This window comes from Ornithorhynchus anatinus, chromosome 17 (genome assembly GCF_004115215.2).
Source record: "Ornithorhynchus anatinus isolate Pmale09 chromosome 17, mOrnAna1.pri.v4, whole genome shotgun sequence".
Classification (NCBI taxonomy): domain Eukaryota; kingdom Metazoa; phylum Chordata; class Mammalia; order Monotremata; family Ornithorhynchidae; genus Ornithorhynchus; species Ornithorhynchus anatinus.
The window spans coordinates 29376375-29398815 of record NC_041744.1 but is presented as its reverse complement, the minus strand read 5'-3'; the positions used below and the strand labels follow the sequence as shown (position 1 = coordinate 29398815).

Genomic DNA, 22441 nt, shown 5'->3' with positions numbered 1-22441 from the left:
AATGTCAAACCAGCTTATCTCTGCTTTGGTCCTCAGAAGGATCACATAGCACTTACAATGAGAGAGTCCTAAGTACAATAGACTTAACTTTTTCTCAAAATTTAAAACATAGCATTAGTTTAACCAGATATTGAAGATATTAAAGTATATTTTTTCAGTCATCATAATCAGGGAAAAAGAATCTATTGCAGAAGTAGTGGTATCTACTACACATTTGTAACACCTTATCATTAACCAAATAAAGGAAAAGTTAGCTGTGAATCAAAGAGTTCAATATAAGACAATGTGGTTTATGGGAAGAACAAGGACCTGGGGATCAGAGAACCTGGATTTTAATGCTGACTTAGCCACTTGCCTGTGACACCTTGGGCAAGTGATTTAATCAATCAATAGTATTTAACTACTCATTGCCTCAGTTTTTTCATCTGTAAAATGGAGATTCAATATCTATTAACCCTCTTACCTAGTTTGGGAGCCCCATATGGAACAGGGACTTAATCTGACCTGATCATCTTATCACTAGCCCACCACTTAGATCATTGCTAAGGTCATGAGTTCTAACCTTGACTCCACCACTTTTCTTCTCTGTGACCTTAGACAAGTCACTATACTTCTATGTGCATCATCTGTAAAATGGGTATTGAGAACCACGTGGGACATAAACTGTGTCCAACCCGATTTGCTTGTATCTACCTCGGGACTTAGTAAAGTGCCTGACATATAGTAAACACTTAAATACCATTACTACTATTATCATTGCTTGTCAAAGTGAATGGTTTAACTACAATTAGAAAATACATGCAACTTGAAAATGAATTGGATTCTCCAAACTATTCCATCTGCATTGTTATTTCTAAATTGGAATTAATATTTATGCTTCAGTTGAATGTACCCAGGACCTATGCACTCATTTTATAGAGAATTATCATATTAAAATAATTTTATTGGAAGTTGGTGTACATAATGGTCCCCAGTTTCTACAAACATCATTGGAAAACAAATAGTTAAATATATTACTTCACTGCGAGGTGAAATTCTCCATTACTAAGGAGACCGGATGTGAAGGAACTCCACTAACTCACAGGAAGACTAGGCTATCCAGAAGAAAATAATGTGTGCACTGAACACGTTTATTAGCTAATACGAGGAAATAAAACCATTTTTTTAATGATAGGAAATGATAAAATGGAAAGAAAAATTAGTGCAAACTGTGGAAATCACAGAGCCAATTTGGGAGGAAAGCATGCTCAAAGCAGTTCTCAGATGAGACGGTGTTGCAATATCTCCACACTGTGGTTCAGTCAGGAATTACTTGCAGTGTTAACTGCTCTGACAAAATGTTCTGAGTCTAGAGAACTATAGAAAAAAACAGGTTTAGCACTCAAGGACTTCTGGTTGGACAAGTCCTTTTTGAACAGATTTCATCCTAGTTCAAAACTCTGCTTTTTTTCTCTCCATCTTGAAAAGCTGAAAAAAACTCTGCCAATGATTTCTCTTACTGTCCTTTTCTACCATTCACCAGTTCCTTCAATATTCAATCAACTTCATCTTTTGCTTAGTACTCAAATTTCTTTACTTTCTTTCTTCAATGTTCTAGTGATACATATAGCAGATTACAGCAGTCCTTTGGATCCTAAAGCCCTTCCTTACCATGTATACCAAAAAGTTATATTTTAATTTTTTTTAAATGATCTTTTTCCCCTTGTGATTCCCTGTATTGCCTGATTCAAGAACTACTTGCTTGCCGTTGGTGCAAACCTGCCTACATATGAGCTTTTGCCCTAGGCTTTCCCGAATGTCTCTGGATCTTTACACTGCTCACTTACTTGCACTCACCATCTATTTTCAGATATTGGTTTATCTTAAATATACTTCTCTTTCACACGAATTAGGGAGTTGCTAACAATTTTTGAAATTAAGGATCTAGATGTTACCCTGTGTTATTTTAACCTGTTAGCATTTTAACTTATCAATGGAGTTTAAACTAGGGTGATGTAAAGACTATTAGGAATTAGGCAGTTAGGAACTGCCCTCACACTTCACTCCTCTAATAGCAACCTTGATCTCACCTATTTTGCGTCTGACCCCTTGATCATGTCCTGCCTCTGGCCTGGAACACCCTCCCTCTCTTTATATCTAAGAGACAATTACTCTCCCCACTTTTAAAGTCATATTGAAGGTGCAACTCCTTCAAAGGGTCTTGCCTGACTAAGCTTTCATTTCCTCTTCTACCCCACCCTAGTGCATCACCCTTCCACTTGGATTTGCTTCATTTATTCACCCTTCCCCTCAGGTCCACAGCACTTATGTACATATCAGTAATTTATTTATATTAATATCTGGCTCCCCTTCTAAACTATAAAGCTAGTTCTGAACAGGGAATGTGTCTACCAACTCTGTTACACTGTTATATTGTACTCTCCCAAGAGCTTAGTATAGTGCTCTCTGCACAGAGCAAGTGCTCAATAAATACAATTGATTGATTGAACTAAAACTGGTTTTCGCAAAAGATGCTTCCTGGTTATTGCCATAGCTTTATCTGTAGGTGTCAAACTTAAATTGGAAGTCTATTCCTGAATTAATCCTAAAAACTGAAATTGGCATGTGTTCTTGTAGTTATGTATACAGGGGTGATTTACACATTGCACTTTCCAAAAGCTTAGTACAGTGTTCTGCACACAGTGAGCGCTCAATAAATATGATTGAATGAATGAATGTATATGGAATGCCTTTTTGTGGAAGGATATGTGGGTGAATATCCCTCCATATACAGATACCACATAGAATCAAATTTACCATCTAAGTAGAAAAAGAAGAAAATCAAAGCGCAACAGGACCCCTATTTAGCAAGCAGCCTCAGATTGTTGGCAAGCTTTCATAAACTTGCCCAGGTGAGCAGGAGGAATACAATGGGAAGACAAAATACAGAATTATACATTCCACCTTAATATATGGAATATTTTCCATCTATAAAGTGAGTGATTATCTGGAACATAAGATGCATTTTATTTTTCTACAAAAAAATAGAACCTGTATTTTAAGATTGCCAGATCCCAGCATAGCAATGGAATGGGGAACAAAGGGAGGAAAAGGGTCCTGATGTTGTTCTGGACTCAGAAGGTTTAAACAGCTAAATAGTGGGGTTAAGTCTTCTTTCAACCATGGATCTTTTCCTAGTGTCTGTGTTTTCTCCCATTAAGTTGATTAGTTACTGGATAACCTATGGGATAGCCCAGCTCCGAAAACCTTACAGGACAAACCCCAGCAATCAGAGATAATGTCTACCAACTCTATCACATTGTATTCCCTCAAGCATTTAACATAGTACTAGGTACACAGTGATAAAAATAATAGTAGTTGTATTTAAGAACTGGGATTGATGCAAGCAAATTGGGTTGAACACAGACCCTGTCCCACATGGAACTCACGATCTTTATCCTCATTTGACAGATGAGGTAACTGAAGCCCAGAGAAGTAAAATGACTTGCTCAAGATCACACAGGATTAGAACCAGGTCCTTCTGACTCCCAGGCTGGTGGGTGCTCTACCCACTAGGCCATGCTGCTTCTCAATAAGTATTCAATAAATGCCATTGATTGATTATTTCAGGGCAAGGGAGAGGATTTTTGAAAAGTAATAAGTGCTCAAATCTGTTAGATTTCTTTTCCTAGAGTATCTGAAACTATAAGATGCTATATTCTTAGAAATATCTATATGTGATTCTGCACCAAAGACTGATAAAAAACAGTTAGAATGTTTAACAAGTAGGGATTTGAATTAAGTGGTTAAAAAAATTGCAACATACCTCTATAATTGAGGGGAGAAAAAGATACCCTAAACTGAAACAAAATAGTAATTATCAAGAAATCAAAATGGAGCAGGATTTGGTCACTAGGCTAATCTTAACTAGGGAAATACACTGCACTCACTAAAAGTCAATATTTAACTTTAGTTACTCAGAATAACACACTCTGGAGGAAAAGAGTGATGTTCAATATTTCAAGGGATCAAGTAAATCTAATTGGGTTTCAGGTAACTGAATGCAAAGTCACCTTTTTCATTCAGTTACTGGTACACTCTTTGTGGGTTGGGATTACGTCTACCAACTCTGTTGTGGTTTAGTCTCCCAAGCACTTAGTACAGTGCTCTGCACAGGGCAGGCGCACACCAGTGATTCACTGAGTGAGGCTTACTCTGGCTATCTAGATCAGTTTTAGAATCAACAAGGGAGTCAAGCTTAGTCTAGACAAGATAGACTATGTGACCTCAAGCTGGTCACCAAAATTTCCAAGAGGATGGATATGTTCCTATAAAATAATAGATTAGAAAGATTAGGATCTTTTCAGGCAGAAAAGATCAAAGTAGAGGGACATATTCCAAAGCCTACAAAATTGAGAAAGAGTGGGGATAGGACAAATATGGAACTCTTGTTCACCATTTCCCCTTCAAATGTGAGCCCCAAGAGGGACAGGGGCTGCATCTGGCCTGATTGTACTGCATGTACCCCAGAGTTCTGCACAGTGCTTTCTACTGGGTAAGTGCTTAATAGAGCAATAATTATCCTTCATGAAGTAGGTGAAGGGGAAATACCTATTAATTTACTTCAAAACAAAACACTTCAGGTAGAAGGTAAGCTCATTGTTGGCAGGGATTTTCTCTATTGCGGAATTGTACTTTCCAAGAGCTTAGTGCAGAGCTCCGCACATGGTAAATCCTCAAGGAATATAAGTGAATGAATGAATAAGGATATAGAGCTTATTGTCCCCAAAAGTGTGCAGGACAAAAAAATTTCCACAGGTTTAAGAGGGGTTAGGTGAAAATATGGACAAGCAGTCTATGGAGGGTTACTAGGTTAGGGCAATAGGATGGACTATCCCTAATGTCAAAGACAACAACCATCACACATTTCCTCCAAGCATCTTATCATTGTCAGTGGCAAAATACTGAGTTGGATCATTGGTCTGACCTAGTAATGACATTGTTTATGTAACCTCTATGTCTCAGCTTCATCATGTGCAAAATGTGGATAACACCACCTGACCCTTTCTTCTCCTTTGAGATCTTGTAAAGATTAATGGGAAAACATCTGTAGAAGCACTTTGAGTTCTTAAAAGTTACAATAACTCCAAAGATGTATTGCTTTTTGTGACACTCCAAAGAACTGTCACAAAATACAACTAAATATAGGAGCCAAAGCACCCATCAGTGAAATGTACATATCAGTTGGCAACTGTTTAATCATCTGATGCAATATTACCCCATGAATTGCAGAACTGCATTAAACAAACATCTAAGAGAAACCAAGGACCTTAGAAATTTAACGCCAAATGATTTTGACTGCACAGCATAACTATGTGATTTATTGAAAGGCTTTGTTGAGGGAAACATTTCTGAGCTCTTCAAAGGAATAAACTGGGCCAATTCTCTAAGATCCAGCTGAAAGAATTCAGAACCTGAAATAATGTTAGCATGAGGTAAGTATCTTCATGAGACTGGTTGACTAAAGTACTTGACAGATTAATTGTTCTTGCAATGGTAATAAAAAAGATGATTCAACTGACCTCAGAGGAAAAGAAAACTAGCAGCAAATTAGAATAAGTTTAAAAATATTGGTATGGACCAATGAACAGGAGTAGCATGCTTAAGTAACATAAATAAGGTAGGCATAACTGCAAGCACTACAGCATAGTTAAAGTCCTTAAAAGTTTTAGAAAGTTGCCTCTGGCTTAAAAAAGAACAAACCTGGTATATTTTCAATATACCATTTGGTAATCACAGTTTCTGGAAGCCATTATTTGGTAAATGCCCTGCAGTTGAGATAACAACCAGAACAGATGAACAAGAAATAAGGATAGGTAGAAATGATAAATCAACAAAAGAATTGAGGCCAAACATGATATCAGACTTAATAAATGAAAGCAAGAAAATAAGCCATAAAATGAAATGAAAGCCATAAAAAGTTACCATTCTGGGATTTAGAGCATGGGCCTGGAGTCAGAAGGACCTGGGTTCTAATGCCAGCTCTGCCACATATCTGCTGTGTGACTTTGGACAAGTCACTTAACCTCTCTGTGCCTCAAGTTACCTCAACTGTAGTATGGGGTTTAAGACTGTTAGCCTCATATGGGACATGGATTGTGTCCAACCAGATTTTTTTGTGTCCACCAGAGTCCTTAGCAGTGTCTGGCAGATAGTAAGCACTTAAATATCATTATTATTATGAAAATTCTCACTAAGGGTGATGACACACAGAAAATTGTATATTGAAATTGAAGAGATAAGTGTCCCCCAATTCCTCAATACTATGAAATAATTTAGCTTGAATTTAAGACCAAAAAATAAGAACAAAAGAACTTTTCAAATTATCTTAAGCAGTGGTTATAGTATCTATTATGCACTTATTGTGTGCAAAGCATTGTACTAAGGGCTGGGAATGAAGAACATGGGTGATGTATAAACACATTTCCTGATACCCTAAGGGACTCTCCATCTAAATCGCCATTATCTTTATCATTACATTGGAAGATAAAGAATAACATCCAAGTAAGTATAAGAACTCTATCTTTGAATCATCTCCCCTGACAAGTAAAGACGTTTCCCAGGGGGAAGAGATGCAGATAGTTTGAGATGACAGGAAACCCTGTTTCAAAAGGCAGGTAACTCCAGGTTCACTCAGCCTGGATTGATGATTGAAAGTTATGGGACAACATTTGGCTCTTACTGGAGAAGCCCTGGTGGAATATACTGGGCTGCTTGGCATATCACGTAACCTAGCAGTAATTCAAGCTTGGCATTTCGGTGTGGCTGCCAAGTCCTTTCAGAGAACACCTGGCCCACCAGCTCCTGGCCATCACCAATGGACTGTTGACAAAATATTTTCTGGCTGTGGTTTTACAGGATGATGTGTACCACAGAGGCATATGCCCTCTGAAAATATGACTGTGCTTCAGAAAAGAGGACTCCTCAAATAGCTGATGAAACATTTGAAAAGCTTCCACGGGGATGATGACATTTTTATTATGCTTTGGCAAAGAGTCTCAGCACCCACTGGAGAACACTGTACTAGCCATAATATTTGTGGAAGATGCTGCATTAGGCACTGATAGGTCCACACAAAATATGACAAAAGCCCAGTAATGAAGAAGCTTGAAATCTAATGAGTTCATTTTCTTTGCTCTCAAACTACAAATTAGAAACTAAGTGGCACCATGATTGTTAACTCCCTGTGTACCCAGTAGAAGTGAAAATAAAACAGCCCCACAATCAGCCTAAACTCTTTGTGAACTTCTGCTACCCAAACAACCTTAACCAACTAGGAAATATTCAGATTTACAATTGTAAATTCCATCTACATCCAGTTAGCAGTCAGAAAATGTTGAGCATAGTTTTGTTACCTTAGGAGACTGCTAAATAGGCAAAGGTCTTTCACTCCATAGCTCTCCAGTTCAAACAGCTGGTCAGCCAGTGGTGTTTGTCAGTTGAACATCCTGTGTTGGTCACACCTAGAAAATAGACATCACAGGGATGGTTAGAGTACTCAATTTGTTTCTACTTGTATTTATTTCACATAGTATTTTTTTTAAAAGAATTACCCTTAATTTTACTTTAAAAAACCAGTGTAAACTTTTAACAGAACAGCAATTATTCATATAGGAGTCCTTTATGCTAGACTGTGTATTTTTATGGCCTAAGCCAAAATGCTCCAAAAGTCAGAAACCGTAAGAATGTCTCCATGCCTTATCTAGTAATAATAATAATAATGACTAATAATACTAATAATAATCATTATATTAGTTAGCACTCACTACGTGTCAAGCACTGTTCAAGATAATATGGTCAGGCACAGACCCTGGGCCAGATGGGGCTCACATTCTTAGATGGAGGGCGAAGAGGACAGAGGTTGAATCCTCATTTTACAGAAAATTGAGCAGTTTGCCCAAGGTCATTCAGCAGGCAAGCGACAGAACTGGAATTAGAACCGAGGTCCTCTGACTCTCAGGCCTGCTTTTTCCACTAGACCACACTGCTTCCAAGGTTGTGCGCTTGTGTGACGTGGAAGATGGTGATGTTGTCTAGAATGAGTGCTCTGCTCCTCCACCTCTCCCTTCCCATCCCTTCCCATCCCCACAGCACTGTACTCGCCCGCTCAACTGTATATATTTTCATTACCCTATTTATTTTGTTCATGAATTGTACATCGCCTTGATTCTATTTAGTTGCCATTGTTTTTACGAGATGTTCTTCCCCTCGACTCAATTTATTGCCATTGTTCTTGTCTGTCCATCTCCCCCAGTTAGACTGTAAGCCCATCAGACGGCAGGGACTGTCTCTATCTGTTGCCGACTTGTTCATCCCAAGCGCTTAGTACAGTGCTCTGCACATAGTAAGCGCTCAATAAATACTATTGAATGAATGAATGAATCTAGAAAATGAATCGTAGACATATAATTTTTACTTGAGTCACATGAGCTTCACCACACTCACCCATAATCTAATAGGATACAACTATCACTGAGGCAGCTCATTTTCAAAGCAAGAGGTCCGCCCACAAACCTCATGAGACTCATAATTCAGAACTATGACAAAGCCCCTACTATGTAGATTCTTGTTAGTATGACTGAATAGTAATTGTGATATTTTTAAGATCTTACAAAAGCCAAGCATTGTACTAAGATAATACAAAACAATCATATCGATGAATGAATATCAAAGTATTTGTCACATGAGGCTCATATAGCTAAGAAGGAGGAAATTAAGGCACAGAGGAGTCAAGTGACTTGCCCCAGGTAACACAGCAGAGAAGTCTCAGAGCCAAGATGAGAATCCAGGTCCCCTGACTCCCAGGAACACACTCTTTCCAGTAGGCCATACACTGAGCCACGCACTGAACTCTAGGCTCTATCCCTGGGGCAGTGTCAGTGAGCAGAAACAGCATTTTAGAAAGACCCTCAGATTCTGAGATTAATTCCTTTGCTGCTAAGTACATTATCTGATTCTGATTTCTTAAATGAACACTCAGTAGAATTTTCCCTCTTTCAGAGCAAGATCAATAGGGATCTTTCTCATTTACTGAAGGGATCCATCATCCATTCAAACTCAATCTTCTCACATAGGCTCTATTTCATGGAAGGCCTTGCTGACTTAAAAGTATACTCACAAAACCATAACCTGTAAATTAATCAATTGAATGGTGGTGAAATACTGGCATTTTGCTGTACCCCAGTTGAAAAAGATTTTCTTATCCTGTTTTAACTATATTTTAATAGAATTCTAGCACCATCAGCTAGTTTCAATGAAATTTCAACACACAACTGCCCAACTGCATAAGTGAATGCTTACTTGTTTGCCAGTTATGAATTAATGCTATGTTGGCCTCAAATAATTAGTTGTGTCATCTTGTTGTCTTTTTTCCACCCACTAACAGGATGGGATATGGGAAACAGTCTTCTTACTAACTGAACCTGAGAATTAAGATTATGTATTTAAATCATAATGGATGATAGCTGCAGGGAGCATTTATCTTAATGGATGCTCTCAAAGGTGTCATTTTGGTCCAGTTACAATACCGCAGACTCATATCACCATAAGCTGCACATGATCTAAGCAGAATAGACTTTCAAAAAGAGTAAGGACTAGACAATGCTTTCACTAAAACTCTACAATATTCTATTATATAAATCCCTTCTCTCGATGTATTAGTAGCCAGTTGAGACTATCTTTTTTGGGTTTTTGGTGCTAGGCTAAGTGGAAATAAAAATCAGTTCATTTGAATTTGGATGGGCAATTTATTTTGCAAGATACATGGAACTACTGTGTTTATCAATGGTAGACCAGCTACCACAAGTCATCACAGCACTCGGCCATAATAATAAAGCACCGCTCTTCCTGAAAATTTTGACTCGTGCTTGAAAATATCCAATTTACAACCAGGGTCTGACATTCACACAGCAATCTGGAACCTTTTCACTCTTTTTTTCCAGGAACAACAACAATTAAAAAAATGAGCTTTCCAAGTCCTGCAGAAACATTGGTGATCAAGGAGTGTTTCCCTCCACTCCTACCACTTTTGCATTAAATAAAATTCCAGCTTTGTCTCCAATTTTAAAATGCAACTTTCAGAATTTGCCTTCATTTTAGCCAGATGATTCTGAACATTCCTGGAAACTGGTTGGAATATAGTTGAATATTAAATGACACATCATTTCTTCTATTTGCCATCCCTCCCATATTGTCCACTTCATCCCCAACTCCATCACCACAGACTAAATTGCAGAGCTGAACAAAGTCTGGTGCTTTTTCAGTTACTCCCACTGGGGAGTGATGGCATAGTCTAGCTGGAGAAAGGTCTGGCAAGTAATGTGAAAGTAAAGTAAGAGAAGCAGCGTGGCTCAGTGGAAAGAGCACGGGCTTTGGAGTCAGAGGTCACGGGTTCGAATCCCGGCTCTGCCACTTGTCAGCTGTGTGACTTTGGGAAAGTCACTTCATTTCTTGGTGCCTCAGTTACCTCATCTGTAAAATGGCGATTAAGACTGTGAGCCCCACGTGGGACAACCTGATTCCCGTGTCTACCCCAGCGCTTAGAACAGTGCTCGGCACATAGTAAGCGCTTAACAAATACCAACATTATTATTATTATTAATGCTTAATGGCCTGGGCTGATGATGCCTTGGGGAATCAACTCAACAGTTTTATGGGGGACAGTGACCTTTGCTCTGGAGAAAGCCACAGTAAAATACACTGGTTAATTTGGCACTCCTCTTGGCCAGACACAAAACTCAGTGAGATTCGGGGTACCCTTCAGACAGTTAATAATTGCATGTAGCCCACCAATGAATCAAAATTCTCATATTACCCATGTTATTGTAATAAATAATTTGATTATTTAGCTAAAATTAAAAACAATTTCCCTGTGAAATTGCAATAATGATTTAGATGAATAGTTATTCACATAATACAGATGTTTAACAATTTGAATTGAGAATATTTCTATATCAGAGTCAAAATGAAAGTTTCTGAATTTGAATATATTAATTTTATATTTAGGCCAACACTTCCCTTCAAAGGGATATTGTAGATATTAATGTTTCCCAGTAACATAAACATAGGATAAGCATAACTTAATCCACAATTATTGAAAGGAGTTATTGAAATACTGAAAGGTATTTGATAAAAGATGAATCCCATAGTGGGATTTCATTAATATTTTAGTCAGGGTGGACAATAAATGATATAATAAAGTAATTTACTAAATTAACAAGTTGACTTTATAATTCAGAAACAATCTCCCTACTGGATACAAGACATATTGCTTTATGGAGTTTTATTATCTATCTTGTGTTTTCATATTAAAATGCTGGGGAGGTTTTTTCCCCAAAACACCAACAGTAGTTTATATAGGAATTCACCATTCCAATTCTGAGATTTTCATTTATTTCTGTTGACTAGGTTTTTTATTTTAATGCTTTTAGATTTTTAATTTTTAACTGGTGTTACTAGAAAACATTAATAGCATGGAGTCATGTGGTCTGGGGCGGGTGAGGGGGTATCTCAGCAAAGATAGTAGGTGAATGAAGTTGAAGGCAGAACAGATAGGAGGAGATAAACAAATTAACTTTTTTACAGGGATAACTCTTTTCTTGAGTGTTTTTAAGGTTACTAAAAAATGTCCTATATAATTGTAAAGCTAACTCCACATCTTGCCACACAGAGATAATAAAAATAATAATGTTGGTATTTATTAAGTGCTTACTATGTGCCAAGCACTGGTAAGCGCTGGGATAGATACAGGGTAATCAGGTTGTTCCACATGAGGCTCACTGTCTCAATCTCCATTTTACAGATGAGGTAACTGAGGCACCGAGAAGTCAAGTGACTTGCCCAAAGTCACACACCTGACAAATGGCAGAGCCAAGATTAGAACCCATGACCACCGACTCCGAAGCCTGCGCTCTTTCCACTGAGCCAGGCTGTAATGATCTTATCACTTTCTAAGTGCTTCCTACCAGAATTTTTAAGACAAAAAAAAAAGGGATAGGTTGTTTGCCCTGTGACTTTCACATAACCCAATATGCCTGTTTAATAAATATGCCATGTTTTATTTGGCCAGTGTATTAAAGCTCTAACGCATTTTCCAAACCCACTAAGTCAAGAACTTAAAAATGAACTTAACTTCTTGATTCCCATATCCACTACGAAGCCTTTTCGGGTGTGCCTTCCCGGTGCCAGGATAGGTGATGCAAAATATGCCTTCAAGTAAACACCAGGGGCTTTGCCACCAGATGTCACTACAATCCCACACTGCATACAGAGTTGCAGCCCGTGTGGCTTTTCAGCAACATTGGACGTCCAAAGATTGTGGGAGAGGATGGTAATAACTCTACATCGATGCCCTAATTAATAAATGGAAGCTAATAGAAAATGTTCCATAATGTTACCTTATGCTTTATATCTAAGCAAGCTCTGTCAAGTTTAGGGAAACTACTTTTTAGTAGTTTAGGGTAAATCTGTCAAAAATGAACAAGTTTAGTATAAATGAATACTTGTAGAAATCTCTGAAGTCATAGTAATACACCTTTTGATCTCTGTAGATAAGTTTCTACTTAACTTCTCATACAGGAAGCAGAAAAATCAGGGAAATAGCATGCCCCAGTGGAAAGAACATGGGCCTGGGTGTCAGAAGCCCTGGGTTTTAATCACAGCTTCACCACATGTCTGCTTGTAGAACTTGGTCACATCACTTAACTCTGTACCTGAGCTATCTTATTGTAAAATGGGTATTAAATCCTCCTTTCTCTGATTTAGCTTGTGAGCCCCATTTGGGACTAGAACTATGTTCAACTGGATTAGGCAAAACCTTTGGAAAGTTAAACTAAAAGTGAATTACAATTGCACATAACTAGTATTCTATGGAAAACAATTTCCTGATGTGATGCAAAATGTGCAATTATATTATTCCATTTATGCTGGCCTGATTTTAATAATTCTTTTTAAAGGTTAGCATTGGGTTCTGGGTTGAAGGTAGGAGTGCCAATAAAACTGGGCATCTTCATAACTTTTCTCAAAATAATGAGAGTTAAAAAGGGGATTCTCCTCTAGGAATCCACCTTGTGACTTACAGTTTGTGTCTTCTGCGGCTGCTTTTTCAGCCATCTGAATTCTTGTCAGCTCATTGTGGACAGGGACCATGCCTGTCAATGCTGTTGTATTTTACTCTCCCAAGTGCTTAGTACAGTGCTCTACACATAGTAAGTGCTCAATAAATACCACTTATCTTGTATCTATCCCAGCACTATGTGCTTTAGAGGTACCATTAAAAAAAAAAAGGTTTGTCCCTTTATGGTGTAGTCTAGTGGAAAGGGCAATGGTCTGACACTTGGAGGACTTGCATTCTAATAGTAGCTTTGCCACTGCCCAACCATGTGGCAATCAGGAGAAAAGTCACTTACCTTGAGCAGAATCTCAGTGTGATAATCAGGATACTAAGAGGAAGCTGCAAGTAGCAAATGCATCACCCCAAAAGCCCTCATTATATGCTCACAAGAGAGAATGGATGACCAGATAGATTTTTTCATTCATCCCCACATATGTTGATAGAATCTCAGTGACATCACAGAAGCTCAATTACAAAATGAGGCTCAGATGGGGGAAAAGTTGAACAGATGTTAAGATTCGTGATACTGATGTGCAATTTGTTTGAACTTGATTAGCCTGGAACATGTTGGTACATGACCTCTATTATACTCGAGCTTATTTTCAGCCTGTAATACTGTGCCAGATTTTCTAAATGGTCAAAATGACCTGCTGCAATGCCATTTGCTCTCAGGAGAAACAGTTTAAACTATTCTCCTTTACAGTTTCAAAGATTCTTCTAAGCCCAAGAAATCCATTCAGGCTAGCAAACTATTGGAAGAAGAAAATTCTTTCACTGCTCCAAATCATGATAGTCCTGAAAATCCTTAACAATCAGGTTCTCAGACCAGGGAAGCAAGTCAACCAGTTTTAATACCATTAGCCTTGTATTAGCCACATTCCCTCTCTGGTACTGATGTGGATGGAAAATTATTTTATATCTAATATTCATATTTTAAAATACCCAGCCTTTCTCCATGATCCTTGTCACCAAGTTCCATAGCTTAGAAAAGGAGCCCACATTTATGAGGATATGAGAGAGGCCCACTGGGGACATACTCTAGCTTCTCTCCAGTACAGTGCCTTGCATATAGTAAGTGCTTAACAATGCCATAATTATTATAAAAAGTCCTATACATCATTACATAGCATATGTCTCATACATTGTTATTGGGTGTGCCTGGTACTTTTAATCCAGCAAAGGTGTGTCTAGTATTCATAGGTGCCATCAGTAATGTTCAACACCATGTATGGTAGGAAGTAGATATAATAAAATTCCACCAACAGAGAGGTTGTTTTGCTGAGATTACATATTGGAAAGAAAGTATACTTCCTAGACTCTAGCAATTCTCAAAAATGGGACTGGACTGTATCTGGAAGCCTAGGAGTGTTCTTTCAAACAACATGAAATAACAGTTGGTCTTTAACCTGCTGTGGGAAAGAGTTGCTGAAAAACACATTTATGTTTAAATAAAAATTGAGGAACTGATTTAAAAAAATCAAAACCTTTTAATGAAAATCCATCACTGCTGTTTGAATGCTGGAAGCAATGCCTCTACATATCCCTATTCAGAAGCAGTAGAAAGAAAACAAGATGGAAGTGAGGAAATCTGGGTTCTATTCCCAGCTCCATTACTTGCCTGCTATGTGACCTTGGCAGGTAACTTAAATTCTCTATTCCCAAGTTCCCTCATGTGTAAAATGGGGATAAGATTCATGATCTCCTTCTACCTTAGATGGTAAAGGCCTGGGTGTCTGAGGACCTGGAGTTTAATTCCAGTTTCCCCACTTGCCTACTGTGTGACCTCAGATAAGTCATTTAACCTCTCTGTGTGTTACCTCATCTGTGCTCCCTCCTATTTAGAATATGAGTCCCATGTGTGACCTGATTATCCTGTATCTACCCCAGTGCTTAGTATAGTGCTTGGCACGGAGCACTTAAATATTACTGTAACAATCATCATAATTTTTAAAATCCTTATTTCTCCCTCAGTAAAGATATGAGATAAGAATAGGCAGTTTTGTCAAAAATGTGAGTTAACATACACTTCCTATTTTAAATACTTCTGACAGTGTGATGAGGCAAACGATAAACTATTTCAAAAGGACCCTGCTAGAAATCACAGAATCAATGTGACACTGACTCCTGGCAGATGTCCACCCGATTGGGCAGAACTTGGGAAAATACAAGTAGTGACCTGCCTACCATATCCAGTTCTTCAGATCCTAGTAAAGAACTACGAGTAGGTAAAGTGGAGCACATGTTGTGACAGGCCTTGGAAGACAGAACTGCCATCTCACTTATTCCTTCCCCTCCCAGACCTGTCCAGATTCTGGCCCCACCACAGCAGCCAGGAGGAAAGATGTCATTATGAGGCCTTCCCATGGAGACAGGCGTCAGCCTACTGCTGTCTCTGCAAGTTTTAAATGGGCCTTCAACTGGGTGCGGTCCACTGGTTCAGCTTTGGACATGACTCTTCTGTCTCTGTAGCAAGGGGGCTGAACTGGGAAAGAGAAAGCAGGGAGTGGGTGAAAAGAAACAGGGCTCTGAAATAGAGCAGTGATGTCGTGGTGTTGTTCTTATCCCAGATGAATGCAGAACTTCGTGTGGTTCAGGAGGTGGAGGGGAAGAGAAGAAAGAAAATACACTATTTCTGCATTCCTTGAATAAAATAGTCATGCTCCACGGCTCTACCTGCCCAGGAATATGTAGCAGGGAGTGAAGGTAAAGCATAGACACCTCCTGTACCCTTTCACCCTGCACCTGTGCCAAGTCAAGGTAAAAGCTCATCCTGCTCTGCCTCCTAGGGCTATGGAGGGGTGACTAGTCTTGGAATGTGGTGTCACGGGAGCCTGATGCCAATTGCTTCCTTCAATTCCTGAACCCATAGAGCTTTTGGGTAACCTCTTTCCTAATCTCCTCTGAATTGGCAAAGCACATAGAGACTGGAAGAGAAACATGTTTCCGTTCTCCAGAGTCTCCTCCAGGTCCAAATTCTGTCTTCTTCCTCTTCTCATCGACTAGGATCCCCCAAGCATTTTAGTAAGTGAAGGAAGAAGGTACGTAAAACATCTTGACAGAAAAGAGAAAAGGGAATAAAAGATAAATCTGGAGGGAGAAATTTAAAGACAAACATAAGAGGGAAAAATGAGAACTGACTAGTAGGACAAAGGGAGGGAAAACGGACAAAAAAGGGAGATTTGACTGCACATTGGGAATTACAAAGACTAGGACCTAAGAAACAAATGTGAGCTATCAGAGAGGGGAAGTTCAGAGAGGAGTGAGAAATGTTTGGTGAATGAACCAAGTGGGGTCAGAGTGAAGAGCGTGGGATGTGTGTTTGGGAGAGTGAGGGCCAGGTGTGTGGGTAGGATTGGGAGGAGTTTTCTGGGCACAGATAGGGTGTGGAAGAATTGACAGCTGAGGCATTTTTGAACTTCTACTGATTAATCCTAAACATATGCATATTTTACTTTATATATCTGTTTTTAAGTCCCAAAATCCATAGTTTGGCTTTATGAAAGTTTCTGTTCCAAAGAAGCTTAAAACCTCAAACAAATGTATTTATTAAGCATTTACTGTGCACCAAGCACAGTACTATTCACTTGGGAGAGTAAAATACAGAGTTGCCAGCCCACTGTAGGTTTAGAGTCTAGAGGAAGAAACAGACAATATAAATATTTTTCAGATGTCCATCCACTGCATGAATCTCAGTTGAATTAGAGAGAAAAGGGAAGCTATGTTCTTCAGAGATTTATTCCTAGTAATCTCGTCATGCTGAACTCCACTCGATTCCTCCAATAGAAACCTTCCACTTGTCTTTTCCTAGCTTAGGTGTTGGCTCTTCTTCGCTCTGCTTAAGCACTGAATCTGCATCTGCCCCACTACCAAAGATTTTAAAGCTTGTCCTGATGAATGCCAAGAGGAGAACTCTGGTGAAGGGAGATGAGCCAGCCAATCCAGCTCTCGCACACAGCCAATCCAGCTCTAGCAGTAGAATCAAAGTCACTGCTTTCGCCCCTCCACTTTCTGTTTTGACTTTCTAACTTCTCTCATAGCAGAACCCCAAAAAGGCTTAAGAGGGGCAGAAAAGAGAATCCAAATAACAAAATCCATTTTCTCCAATCTATTATATCGCCACAGTCTGCTTCCCATTTCCAAGACCCATCTTGACTGTTCTTCCCCACCCGAACCAACCCCAATGCTCAACACCCAGCTCCTTATAGTCACTTAACTTCAAGTGAAAACTTGGCACATATACTCTGCAGACTGCAGTTCTTAACTTGTCTTTGAAGCCAAACATTTGCCTGTGGCTCATTGCTAAAGCTCTGAATAGATTCACATGCCATTTTGAGTCAACTGGAGCAATTGAGACATTAATGAAAATTAGAATTCCAATTTTAATTCTGGGAGGAGGTCTGTGCAGCTTTCCAGCCACAATCTGTACCCTGCTGCAAGGACGTGTGCATACCTGGGCTACACCTCCAAATTTGCCAAATACATATAAAAAGCATTACTTAATTTTCTTCTTTCCCCATATCTGAAAACTGTGTTCACCAATCATGAGCTTCCCCCTTCACAAACCCCTTCTATAAAGGGAGAATTATTATTGCTATTTTTATTTCAAGGTGGACAAAGTTTCTTCAATATCATACTTTGAAAAAAAACCCCATCTTGTCTCTGGCAGTACTGAATCTTAGAGGATAAGGTGGATTTATTCTTGGGGGGGGAGGGAATCAATGACTTTAGTGAGTTGTTAAAACACAGCATGAACGTTCCAAGCCTTGTTAAAGCTGTCTCCAGCTCAATATACTGTACAGAGGAAAATTCTCTAGTCTAAGACTTTAGACATCTCCAAGATGCTTGTATTTGACCAGCAGATAAAAATGGGTGCATACAACAGAGAAACACTAGAATCTCAGACAAAAGAGGCACTATAGATTAATAGGGGCACGTGGTAGAGTGAGCAACAATTCTCAACTTCAGAGCTCAGTTAAGACAAAATGGATGCTACAGTCCATAAAGCTCTTCCTCTCCATATACAATGTACAACTAAATGCTGTCTTTGTTTTTGTACAACTTGATATTTTCAGGAGATCCAACAAACGTAAGTAGAAAAGGTCATTTTTAATCTAGGAAATCCATGAACCTAGACAGGTCTTGGATAATTATTTTCCTATATTTAAACACATTTGCCTGAATCATTATGCTAATGGCAGTATGGCCTATTGGCAAGAGCACGGGCTTGGGAGTCAGTGGCGTGGGTTCTAATCCCAGCTCTGCCACTCGTCTGCTGTGTAACCTTGGGCAAGTCACTTCACTTCTCTGGGCCTCAGGTACCTCATATGTAAAATGGGGATTAAGAGTGTGAGCCCCATGTAGGACAGGGACTGTGCCCAAACTGATTACCTTTATCTACCCCAGTGCTAAGAATAGTACTTGGAACATAAACTCTTAAATACCATAATTATTAAAATACTTATGATATGAAAATAACTTGATATAGAAGCTTTCACTGCAACTTCAAATAATTCCACCAGGAATCAAGATCATTCCCTTAGAGACTTCACTGAACTTTCTATAGGAACTGTTTTTTGAGTCTTAGTGCTCTTTCTTTGCCAACCCCTCTAAGTGAGAAAAGACTGTAAAAGACATTAGCATTCTTCATTTCTCCTCTCTCTGCTCCTTTAGCTCCAGGTGGTGTATTTTAGTTATTCACTCTCACGTTTCCCAAGATAAGCATACACGTTTCCCAAGATAAGCATACACGTGTCCAAGAATCACTTAATCTCTCTGCCTCACTATGCTGTCTACAGAATGTTTACCCCAAATTATAGGAATAAGCATTCCTTTCACATCAGATGCAAGATTTTCTGCAAATTTAGAATGTAAACCAGTTCAAAAAGGTTGCTTTTAGTTTATTCTTAGTTCAAAGATAAAACTCCAATGAATTGCTACAATACTTTTCTACTCCCTATTCCTTCAATTGGTTACAGCTCTTCCCTTAGGGATTTCAATGTTCATTCAAGGAAACTTAGACCATCATAGAAGTGGGTCATTTTTTCCCCAATTGTATTTGAGCACTTTCTTTGTGCAGAGCACTGTACTAAGCACTTGGAATCATATAAAACAATAAAATAGGCACATTCTCTGCCTAGAACAAGCTTACAGTCTACAGGGGGAGACAGACCTTAATATAAATGTTAGGGCTATGTACAAAAGTGCTGTGGGGCTGACAGAGGGGAGGATAAAGGGAGCAAATCAAGGCACCATAGAAGAAAGTGGGAGAAGAGGAAATTAGGATTTAGGGAGGAGGAGATGTACCTTCAATATAAGGCTTTCAAGGTGGAGAAAGTAATTGTCCATCCAATAGCCCTCCTAAGTCAAAGACAGGATGTGGGTGAGGGGGTCTGTGGTGAGCATTTAGAACAGTGCTTGGCACATAGTAAGCACTTAATACCATTAAATTGATGAGATGGCAGTACACTGAGTAGATTGGCATTAGAGAAGCAAGATGTGCAGGTTGGGTTGTAGTAGGAGAGTAGTGAGGTGAGGCAGGAGGGGGCAAGGTGATTGAGTGCTTTAAAGCCAAAGGTAAGGAGTTTTTACATGAGGTGGATGGGCAGTCATTGGAGGTTCGTAAGGAGTGGGGGAACATGGACTGAAGGTTTAACTGCTTTTCTACTTCATTATATGATTAACAGACACACATTATAACAGGGTACATGTAAAAGTGTGCTAATGTTATTTTATGGTTGGATTAGTTTAAACATACTGTGGAAGAGCTAGAACTAGAACTAAAGACTCCTGTAAACCAATTAAAATATTGGTAATAATAATTATGGTATTTATTAAGCATTTACAATGTGCAAGGCACTGTATTAAGTGCTGGGATGGGCACAGACCCTGTCCCACATAGAGCTCATTCTCTATAAGAAAGAATTTTTGTTTTCTATCTCAATAAAAATTATATTTAGATATAACACATACCACAATGCCCATAGCATTCCAACTTTATATTACAAAACAAATAATTCATGACACACAGTCTTTAGGATTACCTTGCTAATATTTTTTAAACTTACCTTTGGTGAAATTCTTCCAAGAATGCCACAGAATTCATGAACACGACCTTTCTTCTAGGCTCATATTCTCCAAGTTCACTCTCCAAGATAATTTTGTCTACATAAGATTATTCAAACATACACTTTTGCCCCCTACATTAAATTCTTACCCTCCTCACAGCCCTCTCAATAACTGGTAACATCTCCTTACAGAACATGAACATAGAAAAATTAACCTTACACCTCCCTAAACTTCCAGAACCTCTACTGTGAACTTCTTTTGGTCTAAAAGTGAGGGGGATTAAGAGGATCAGGTGACGGGTCTCAGGTGTGAAAACCATCACAGGTCAATGCAATCAGGTTCCTGCTGGAGGTAGAGTCAGAGTAGCAAACTCTGTTCCTTCTTGGTGCACTCAAATCGGCCCTTCTCCCTCCTTTTTTTTAAATCACTTGAATATTGAGGTTGTTTATCTGACATCCAGCTTTATAAATAAAGATCTGGAGTCAACTCCCTTTGCCTTCAAGTGAAGCTGAGTAATTGGTTAAGTGGATGGACCAAGGATCATAGATTATGCAAAGTGTCTCTGGTGCAAGCAGTCAGGCTCCAAACAGTACCAAACACTGTTCATTCTTGGCCTATTAAAAAAAAAAACAAAAACACACAACTTTTTTTCTTCCACTGACAATTGATGTTGTTCATTTGACAGTTTGATAAAGATCTGGATTCTCTCTAAAATTTGCTCATATCTACTAAAGAATGCTCAAATATGCTTCATTTCCTCCCAGGGGTTGTATTATAACCTATGTAGAAATCTGAAATACGTCATTAACTAAAGGTTATTTACAGGCCCCCCCACCCTGCCCTCCTACTTCACCTCCTTTCTCTCCTTCTACAACCTGGTGCTAAACCTTCTCACTGTGCTTTGATCTTCTCCCCCGATTAGACCGTAAGCCCGTCAAAGGGCAGGGACTGTCTCTTTCTGTTGCCGACTTGTTCATTCCAAGCGCTTAGTACAGTGCTCTGCACATAGTAAGCACTCAATAAATACTATTGAATGAATGAATGAATGAATCTTGTCTGTCTCGCTGCCAACCCCTGGCCTGCATCCTATCTCTGGCCTGGAGCAACCCTCCCTCCTCAAATCCACCAATTAATTTCCTCTCCTTCAAAGCTTTACTGAAGGCCCATCTCCTCCAAGAGGCCTTCCCGGACTAAGATCTCCCACTCTCTTCTGCATCACCCCGACTTGCTTCCTATCCCCTTCCCTTCTCTCCCAGCCCCTCAGCACTTATTTATGTATCTGTAATTTTATTTATTTATATTGATGTCTGTTCATTGATATTGATGTGTCTCCTGCCACCCCCCCCCCCCCCCCAGACCGTGAGCATTTTCACTCTTTATTGTTGTACTGTGATTTCCCAAGCACTTAGTACAGTGCTCAGAACAAAGTGAGGGCTTAATAAATACTACTAAATGAAAGAATGACTACACTCTAAACTTGTTGTGGTCAGGGAATTGTTGTATTGTATTCTCCCAAGCGCTTACTACAGTGGTCTCTCTGCACACAATAAGTGCTAAATAAATCCAATTGAATGAAAGAAGTGGCAAAATTGGGATTAAAACCCAAATCTTCTGATTCCCAGGTCCAACCTTTTTCCAATAGACCACACTCCTTCCTATTCCATCATGGTTACCTGAGTGAGGAATACCCTTTTATTACTCTTCCACTTTTGCTCATTTAGTCATGACTGCTATTTTTATCATGACCGCTATCAATATCTACCTCTATAAGACACCTATTCTATTTCTCAATTTGTTAGCTGTGTAGGACTGTTTGATTTGATACTTATATACCTAAGTGCTCAGGACACCGCTTGGCCCAGAATCAGTGCTCATGCATGTGTCTACCAACTTAAAGGGCAGTGTTGTATTCAACCAAGTGCTGAGCACAGTGTTCTGCACACAGTAAGCACTCAAATACAATTGATGAATACTAAAATATTAATCTCTGTATGTACATACCTTAAGGACTAGCTGTGCCAGTCATGATTCTAGACCATATCTGACGACGACAGTTTGTTATGGCTACTTTCATTGTATAGGTGATGACGGCTAGAATGTGAACAGGGAGAACTCATGTTTCTGCTATAAATTGTGGCTACAAACAAGGACACAGCCATTCAAACTGGGCCCAGTCCCTATGAGCCTGCACCTGTTTTACTATGTATTGTGCTTAATGGGGGTTAG

General features: G+C 39.1%; 1 long non-coding RNA gene across 2 annotated transcripts in view; it reads right to left on the bottom strand.

The window, feature by feature from the left end:
- The window catches only part of LOC103170101, a 51220-nt gene extending 30747 nt beyond the window's left edge, over positions 1-20473 (bottom strand). For both annotated transcript variants that reach the window (XR_003765559.1, XR_003765560.1), the window contains exons 1-2: positions 20215-20473; positions 7395-7502 (exon numbers count right to left, since the gene is read on the bottom strand). This is a non-coding gene — a long non-coding RNA (uncharacterized LOC103170101). The remainder of the gene's footprint in view (positions 1-7394; positions 7503-20214) is intronic.
- Positions 20474-22441: the final 1968 nt, after the last annotated feature.